Here is a 10,339-nt window from a genome sequence, read left to right as displayed (position 1 = left end):
CCAGACAGGTAATTCGGGGCCAATGACAGGAGACAAAGAAAAACAGGCACCCATGTTTAGTTAAAGAGACAATGACATGAGTCCCAATGTGGTTATGTATGCATTTGCTTATTAACATTTTGATGAAGAACCAAAATATGATTTCTTATCTTGACCCAGAACCAAGTTTGTCTCAAGAGACTAGAATTTGCAAATATGCTATTAAAGAGTGACTATTGTGGCAGAATTCAACCTTTCAGCTCCCCTTCTCTTTTCAAAAATCCCCACAAGTTTGGAGTGTTGTGATGCTTATAAAAATCCATATAATTACCTAAATTAAGGTGTATATCTCCCCTCCCCTAATTTGTGGCAGCTAAATGAGGTAATGGGGGTGTTTCCCAATCACACCATTTATTTTTTATTTTTTACTGTATCTGTGACAAATTGCACTCTTGTTGATGTAGATGCATACCAGAATACACATAAACATCCCTATTTTCACGGCCTCCGGTCGGAATCATTCAAAGACATGTAGAATGTCAGGGAAATAGCCTTTTCAAAAGGCACATTGTCTGTAGCGCCATGCGCAGCGCTAAAACACTCCTTTGAATTCATTCCAACCTCCATTTTACTAGGGGGAGGAAATGTTTGACTATGTTTGACTTGATTTCAGGACTAGAATTCATGTACATTACTATAACAAACATTAGAAAAATGGCTTTTAAAAAGGAAACTTTATTATTAGGCTGTGAGCGAAAGACCTGGGTTCAAATACGTGTGTATTTGAATATCTGGTATTTCAAATCATTTCTGTGTACACAGCCCTAAACAAGTACTTTTATTTGAGTATTTGAATGGTTATTTGTCAAAACCAACTAGTATGTTCAAATACTTATTTCATATACCTGGGTTAAATGCATGGGAGTGTATTTGAGTGAGTGTATTACAGTTTTTCAAATACTTTCCAAGTGTATTTCCAAATAATACAAAATATTAAACTACTTGTCTTGTCAAATAGAATATATCTGAATACATACTTCAAAATGTATGTGAAAGTAATTGAGATTTTTGAAATAGTATTTGAACTCAGGTCTGTTGAGCAAGCACAAAATTGATTTTGAATGTATTTTAACACTGACAGAGGGAATGTCTGAAATGGCACCTACTCCCTACGTATGCTACTTTTGCCCATAGGGAATAGGTTGCAATTTCAAATGCAGACGGACTTACTGGTAGTGACGTGCACTTCCCCACCCTGGGCTCCCCAATCCGCCCTCATGTCCCTGGGAGAGACAGAAAGGATATCCCCTCAGGATACTAGTTCCACTAAGATGGTCCTCCACAGAATGTTCCAACAAGCAACTGGTTCAGCAACTTGTTCCACCACAAATAAAAGTCAGAGACAGTTTTAAAATCGTATCTCCTCTGAGAAAATGTCTTCTGTTGGTCTTCCTCTCCTCCCCAAAAAACTTTACCAGTATAAAACCAGTTCCCTCAGAAAATGTCTGCCAAAATTGCGATTTCTGTAAATAGTTTGAAGAGATTTCGTCAAAGTGTTTGCCAGTTGTTTTCTGGTTCCTTTTTTGCTCATAATATACATTAGAATGCTTTCCGTTAATCTGCGCAGATGACAACCTCTCTTAGCGTCATACCCTCCAGAGTCTGACTCCCACAGGCCAGTTAACTGGGTTAGCGTTAACACGTGGCTATGCCTCTATGCCTCATTCACTAACACAGTGAACTGATCAATGACTACAGCAGAGAGCCGCCGACAAATAAAATCAATCCCAAATCACGGATAACAACAGGAAATGGTCTCAATGTTATTACATTGGACATTCCTGTCACTACATTCAATGGACCCTTTCAGTTTTGCTATAAGTATCACGCAGACACCGAAAAATGTTGTGATGTGTGGGGAACCCTACCTCAAAAACAGCACGTAAAACACATTTGACTTTTCCTAGAGTGACCCCAACATTAGAAAAAATGAAACATCGCCTTTGTTCATATTTCCATGAAAGCTGTACACCACCAGGGTACAAAGATTGTCTTAGGGTAATTTTTGACCCGGCAGTTATAAAATCATTTACACACCACAAAAACCACAAAGACACACACACACACACACACACACACACACACACACACACACACACACACACACACACACACACACACACACACACACACACACACACACACACACACACAATGAGAAATTGAGAATGTGTGCTACTGATTGAACTCAGACAAAACTAAAACGTTCTTGTGCATGTGCAGCATCTCCCCTCCACGACCCCTCCACGACCCCACACATGGCTCAAGTTCACAGACAAAATAAAAACAATTTCAGACAAAATAAACATTTCTTGAAAGCATTGTTTACTAATGGGGAATGCAGTCAGAGGCTATAAAGGTGCTGCAAGTGACAGTTCTCCCTTTGCTGAAGCCATGAGTGCACATTTCAGTGCCCAACAGGTCGTATATCTGATTTTTTCAGATGTCCAGGAGGAACAAGAGAACAATGATATAGAAGAGGAGGTATCAGAAAAAGAAGATGGGGAAGAATACAACCCAAAGAACAATGCATCATCTTCAGATGAAGAAGAAATCCCACAAGCTGAAAGAGAGACATTTTTGTCAAAGAATAGCAAAATAACATGGTCCTTGTCACAATATCCTGTGGCGCACTGCATTAGCTTCGAATAGTCCCCGCGATATGCAACTTTTCAGGGAAGTCAGGAACCAATATACACAAGTCAGTTAGGAAAGCAAAGGCTAGCTTTTTCAAACAGAACAGAACATTTGCATCCTGCAGCACTAATTGCAAAAAGCTTTGGGACACTCTAAAGTCCATGGAGAATAAGAGCACCTCCTCTCAGCTGCCCACTGCACTGAGGCTAGGAAACACTGTCACCACCGATAAATCCACGATAATCGAGAATTTCAATAAGCATTTCTCTACGGCTGGCCACACTTTCCACCTGACTACCCCAACCCCGGCTAACAGCTTTGCACCCCCCGCAGTAACTGGCTCGAAGCCCCCCCGCTTCTCCTTCACCCAAATCCAGACAGCTGATGTCCTGAAAGAGCTGCAGAATCTGGATCCCTACAAATCAGATGGACTAGACAATCTGGACCCTCTCTTCCTAAAATTATCTGCCGATATTGTCGCAACTCCTATTACTAGTCTGTTCAACCTCTCTTTCGTATCGTCTGAGATTCCTAAAGACTGGAAAGTGGCCGCGGTCTCCCCTCTTCAAAGGGGGAGACACTCTAGACCCAAACTGTTACAGACCTATATCCATCCTGCCCTGCCTTTCTAAAGTCTTCGAAAGCCAAGTGAACAAATAGATCACCGACCATCTCGAATCTCACCATACCTTCTCCGCTATGCAATCCGGTTTCCGAGCTGGTCACGGGTGCACCTCAGCCACGCTCAAGGTACTAAACGATATCATAACCACCATCGATAAAAAACAGTACTGTGCAGCCGTCTTCATCAACCTGGCCAAGGCTTTCGACTCTGTCAATCACCGTATTCTTATCGGCAGACTCAACAGCTTTGGTTTCTCTAATGACTGCCTGGTTCACTAACTACTTCTCAGATAGAGTTCAGTGTGTCAAATCGGAGGGCCTGTTGTCCGGACCTCTAACAGTCTCTATGGGGGTGCCACATGGTTCAATTCTCGGGCCGACTCTTTTGTCTGTATATTTCAATGATGTCGCTCTTGCTGTGGGTGATTATTTGATCCACCTCTACGCAGATGACACCATTCTGTATACATCTGGCCCTTCTTTGGACACTGTGTAACCAAACCTCCAAACGAGCTTCAATGCCGTACAACACTTCTTACGTGGCCTCCAACTGCTCTTAAACGCTAGTAAAACTAAATGCATGCTCTTCAACTGATCGCTGCCCGCCGACCTAGCATCACTACTCTGGACGGTTCTGACTTAGAAAATCTGGACAACTACAAATACCTAGATGTCTGGCTAGACTGTAAACACTCCTTCCAAACTCATATTAAGCATCTCCAATCCAAAATTAAATCTAGAATCGGCTTCCTATTTCGCAAAAAAGCCTCCTTCACTCATGCTGCCAAACATAACCTCATAAAACGGACTATCCTACTGATCCTTGACTTCGGCGATGTCATTTACAAAATAGCCTCCAACACTCTATTCAGCAAATTGGATGCAGTCTATCACAGTGCCATCCGTTTTGTCACCAAAGCCCCATATACTAACCACCATTGCGACCTGTCTGCTCTAATTGGATGGTCCTCACTACATATTCATCGCCAAAGCCACTGGCTCCAGATCATCTACAAGTATTTGCCAGGGAAAGCCCCGCCTTATCTCAGCTCACTGATCACCATAGCAACACGCACTCCAGGAGGTATATTTCACTGGTCATCCCCAAAGCCAACACCTCATTTGGCCGCCTTTCCTTCCAGTTCTCTGCTGCCAATGACTTGAACGAATTGCAAAAGTCACTAAAGTTGGAGACTTACAGTTGAAGTCGAAAGTTTACATACACTTAGGTTGGAGTCATTAAAACTCATATTTCAACCACTCCACAAATTTCTTGTTAACAAACTATAGTTTTGGCAAGTCGGTTAGGACACCAGTAATTTTCCCATCAATTGTTAACAGACAGATTAGTTCACTTATCATTCACTGTATCACAATTCTAGCGAGTCAGAAGTTTACATACAGTTGACTGTGCCTTTAAACAGCTTGGGAAATTCCAGAAAATGATATCATGGCTTTAGAAGCTTCTGATTTGGAGGTGTAACTGTGGATGTATTTCAAGGCCTACCTTCAAACTCAGTGGCTCTTTGCTTGACATCATGGGAAAATCAAAAGAAATCAGCCAAGACCTCAGAAAAGAAATTGTAGACCTCCACAAGTCTGGTTCATCCTTGGAAGCAATTTCCAAATGACTGAAGGTGCCACGTTCATCTATAAACACCATGGGACCACGCAGCCGTGATACTGCTCAGGAAGGAGACGCGTTCTTTCAAAGAAGAAGAGCAAAAACGACTGTATAAAATACTGAGCTACAATTGCTCAGAAAAAGTGATTTTGTAAAATAATCTCTTTCGTGTCTGTGTTGTTATGATTTAGCTTCAATTCCCTAGTGGCTGAATCTATCTCACAGGAGAATTCATCAGAGCGAGGGAAAGAGCGCCCCTCTGTCTCATGAGGTATAGCCCATGTATCGGATGTTGTCTGGCCAAAAAGAGTTTGACATTTTGCCGCCCGTAACATTAGATTGATTGATGCCAGCTAGCATTTAGCCTCCCTTGATGAAAAAATATATAAGAATTAGCCAATCAGCATTGAGCTGGCACAGCAAAAACCACCCCTCAAAGAAGCACAGTCTGGATTTAGCTTCACACCAATCAAATCACATCAAAAGCTAAACTTAATTGTTAGAAAGAAAACTTGTCTGTTCTTGGTCTGCTTATGTTGTTGTCCTGCAGTAGCTAGCTAGCTCAAATCGGCCTCTTTCATTAGTCATGGATGGAGATTTGGGTTTGTACAGGCCAATGATTATAAAGGAAATTCTGGTCTAACCATAAATCTATACATTGTGCCACTGGCCTGAGACGTATGAAGTTCCATATGTATCCTAGATGTATACTGAACAAAAATATAAAATGCAACATGCAACAATTTCAACGATTTTACCGAGTTACAGTTCATAAGGAAATCATGTTGGTGAGTATGCAGGCCATGGAAGAACTGGGACATTTTCAGGTTCCAGGAATTGTATACATATGCCTGCGACATCGGGTTGTGAATTGTCATGCTGAAACATGAGGTGATGGCAGATGAATAGCACCACAATGGGCCTCAGGATCTCATCACGGTATCTCTGTGCATCTAAATTGCCATCGATAAAATGCAATTGTTACGACTCGGAATAGGATCCCGGTGAGGACGAGCACGCAGATGAGTTTTCCTGAGACGGTTTCTGACAGTGTGTGCAGAAATTTTTCAGTTGTGCAAAACCAGTTTCACATAGCTTTCCAGGTGGCTGGTGTCAGACAATTCCGCAGGTGAAGAAGCCAGATGTGGAGGTCCTGGGCTGGAGTGGTTACACGTGGTCTGCGGTTGTGAGGCCGGTCAGCCAAATTCCCTAAAATGTTGGAGGCAGCTTATGGTAGAGAAATTAACATTCAATTCTCTGACCACAGCTCTGGTGGACATTCCTGCAGTGAGCATGGCAATGGCACGCTCCCTCAACACTTGAGACATCTGTGGCATTGTGTTGTGTGACAAAACTGCACATTTTAGAGTGGCCTTTTGTCCCCAGTACAAGGTGCACCTGTGTAATTATCATGCTGTTTAATCAGTTTCTTGATATGCCACACCTGTCAGCTGGATGGATTATCTTGGCAAAGGAGAAATGCTCACTAACAAGGATGTACACAAATTTGTGCCCAAAAGTTGAGAGAAATAAGCTTTTTGTAATTATGAAAAATGTCTTGGATCTTTTATTTAAGCTCATGAAACATGGGGAAAACACTTTACATGCCGCGTTTATATTTTTGTTTAGTGTAGTAAGCTCACATTAACTAGCTAGCTTAGCTGGTTCATTGTTGCCCATTCAAGGAACTTAGGCTAGCAAGCATTTGAACCAGGTAGCTTAGACTAGGACAACAAAAACTAAACGTGTGTACTACTATATGACAGAGTCATAGACCGTTTTGCTAACATGAAAGAGGATGGCATCTGCGTTCATCTAGGGAGAATCTCAGTTGCATAATCTTTTCCTCCTTCTCAAAGGTCAGAGTGGATACAAGTAGTGCGAATCAACATGTTTTCTCTACCTGTGCATCCACACACACACACACACACACACAGTTACACACACATACACACACACACACACACACACACACACACACACACACACACACACACACACACACACACACACACACACACACACAGAAAATCAGTACCAAGGACAGCCACATGATATTTAGCAATGTTGATTGAACCAAATAGTTTTTGCCATCTATAGGTTTTCACTGTATTAAGCTAAGCATATAGCCTAGTTGATTTGATGATGTTGAAATGTTTAAGTTGAAATGGTGCTGGAATATGGGAGGCAGTGCTCCTGTTTTCTTTGTGCTAACGGTAAATTCTACATGGTCCAAAAACAGTAGTTGTTTACATTAACTTGATTATCAGTGATGTAAAGTACTTAAGTAAAAATACTTGAAAGTACTACTTAAGTCGTTTTTTTTGTTATCTGTACTTTACTATTTATATTTGACAACTTTATACTTTTACTTCACTACATTCCTAAAGGAAATTATGTACTATTTACTCCATACATTTTCCCTGACACCCAAAAGTACTCTTTACATTTTTAAAGCTTAGCAGGACAGGAAAATGATCTAATTCACACACTTATCAAGATGTCATCCTTACTGCCTCTGATCTGGCAGACTCATTAAACACATTTTTAAATTATGTCTGAGGGTTGGAGTGTCCCCCTGGCTAACAGTAAAAAATAAAAGGTGCATCTAGTTTGCTTAAGGAATTTGAAATGATTTATTATTTTACTTTTGATACAACCTCTCTAGGGTATGTGGGACGCTAGCGTCCCACCTGGCCAACATCCGGTGAAATTGCAGAACGCCAAATTCAAAATACAGAAATACACATAATAAGCATTCATAAAATATACAAGTGTTATACATCGGCTTAAATATGAACTTCTTGTTAATCCAGCCGCTGTGTCAGATTTCAAAAAGGCTTTACGGCGAAAGCATACCATGTGATTATCTGAGGACAGCGCCCGTGTAAAAAAGCAAACAAACATTTACCAGCCAAGTAGAGGAGTCACTAAAGTCAGAAATAGCGATAAAATTAATCACTTACCTTTGATGATCTTCATATGGTTGCACTCACAAGACTCCCAGTTACATAGTAAATGTTCGTATTGTTCGATAAAGTCCCTCTTTATGTCCCAAAAACTCAGTTTTGTTGGTGAGTTTTGTTCAGTAATCCAATGGCTCCAAGGTGGTCACAACAGGCAGACGAATACATACTAAAAGTACCGGTAAAGGTCGTCGAAAACATGTCAAACGATGTTTATAATTAATCCTCAGGTTGTTTATTGTCTTTATAATCAATAATATTTCAACCGGACAATACCGTTTTCAATAGAAAGGAAAAATAACAAACGGCACGCTCACGGGAGGGCGCCAAAATCATGTCACGGTTCTTCTACAATTGAACCCAGAAGCAGACTAGGACAAGGAGAGTAGGACGAAGGTGAGTATTTATTTACAAGTTTAAACGTAGCGGTAGAAAGATCCAGGTGGCGGAGCGGGCAGTGGAGGTGAGTTGATGGGAGTGAATAGGCAGATCCAAGGGAGTAACAGAAGCCACCGACGACCAGGCAGGAAAGGGGTGAGTGTTCTGGGTGAATGACTGTAGACAGAACAAACGGAGGTAAGTTCAAGGTAAGCAAGACGTACAAAACAACAAAACAAACTCTATCAAACTGGAGGCTGATACGCTGGCACAACATACTGTTCATGGCTAACGATCCGGCAGTGAATGGATGTCAGGTCAGCGCTTATGAAGTGGAGGGGTGATGATCAGGACCAGGTGTGCAGATAGCTGATGGGATACAGGTGCGGGTACTCAGAGATCTTCCAACTAGCTACGTCGCCCGGCAACCAGACAGGGTGCGTTCCAGGACACCGGAAAAAACACTCCAGGACAGAACACAGGCAAAAACAGACTCAGGAAGCGGGATTCGTGACAAATCAGGTCTGCATACTTCCTCTGTCCTCTGATCAAAATGGCTTTTTACTCGTCGTTTTTCAAAATAAAAGCCTGAAACCATGTCTAAAGACTGTTGACATCTAGTGGAAGCCATAGGAACTGCAATCTGATTCCTAACCTATTGGATTCTCAGTTCTGTTATACTCACAGACATGATTTTAACAGTTTTAACAAACCTTAGAGTGTTTTCTATCCAAATCTACCAATTATATGCATATCCTAGCTTCTGGGCCTGAGTAACAGGCAGTTTACTTTGGGCACGCTTTTCATCCGGAGGTGAACTTTTAGATTTAAAACCAAATACTTTTACCCAAGTAGGATTTTACTGGGTGACTTTCACTTCAGTCATTTTCTATTAAGGTATCTTTACTTTTACTCAAGTATGACAATTGGGTACTTTTTACACCACTGTTGATTGACCATGCTGTGTAGGTCATGTAACTATTTGTTACATGCAATATTGGCTTTGTGGACTTCACCAGACAGATGTTGCTCTCCGGTTTTGTGATAAAACACACGTGGTTGAATTTATTCCGCCATAGTGTGGCTTTTGTCTATTTGTTTTCTCTGCCTTATTGTATACAGTATCACGGACCAATGGGTTATAGAGCAAACACCACAATTATCACAACATAGGTTGTAATACAGCTTTTTTCTCTGGCTTGGCTTCACCAGTGATTTTATCTATGCACCGCTAATGTTTAAGGGTAACAACGAAGTACCTTACTGTGATTGTTTTCAATTAAAATGCTCAAAATGAAACAAAAATAGAGGAATTTCTCAAGCAAGAATTATGCTAAGACTGTCTGGGAGTGGTCCGAGTGGGGAGAGGAAAACTGAAAAGTATCTGTTATTGGCAGACAGGTTTGGAACTCTTTCTTATTGGAGCTTCAATGCCATACAACTCTCCTTACGTGGCCTCCAACTGCTCTTAAATGCAAGTAAAATTAAATGCATGCTCTTCAACCGATCGCTGCCCGCACCTGCCCGCCAGTCTAGCATCACTACTGGACGGTTCTGACTTAGAATATGTGGACAACTACAAATACCTAGGTGTCTGGTTAGACTGTAAACTCTCCTTTCAGACCCACATTAAGCCATATTAAGCACATTACAAAATAGCCTCCAACACTCTACTCAACAAATTGGATGCAGTCTATCACAGTGCCATCCGTTTTGACACCAAAGCCACATATACTACCCACCACTGCGACCTGTACGCTTTCGTTGGCTGGCCTTCGCTTCATACTCGTCGCCAAACCCAATGGCTCCAGGTCATCTACAAGTCTTTGCTAGGTAAAGCCCCGCCTTATCTCAGTTCACTGATCACCATAGCAGCACCCACCCGCAGCACGCGCTCCAGCAGGTATATTTCACTGGTCACCCCCAAAGCCAATTCCTCCTTTGGCCACCTTTCCTTCCAGTTCTCTGCTGCCAATGACTGGAACGAACTGCAAAAATCACTGAAGCTGGAGACTCATATCTCCCTCTCTAACTTCAAGCACCAGCTGTCAGAGCAGCTCACAGATCATTG

This window comes from Salvelinus namaycush, chromosome 4, assembly GCF_016432855.1.
Source record: "Salvelinus namaycush isolate Seneca chromosome 4, SaNama_1.0, whole genome shotgun sequence".
Classification (NCBI taxonomy): domain Eukaryota; kingdom Metazoa; phylum Chordata; class Actinopteri; order Salmoniformes; family Salmonidae; genus Salvelinus; species Salvelinus namaycush.
The sequence above is the reverse complement of the archived record's forward strand: the minus strand, read 5'-3'. Positions refer to the sequence as shown.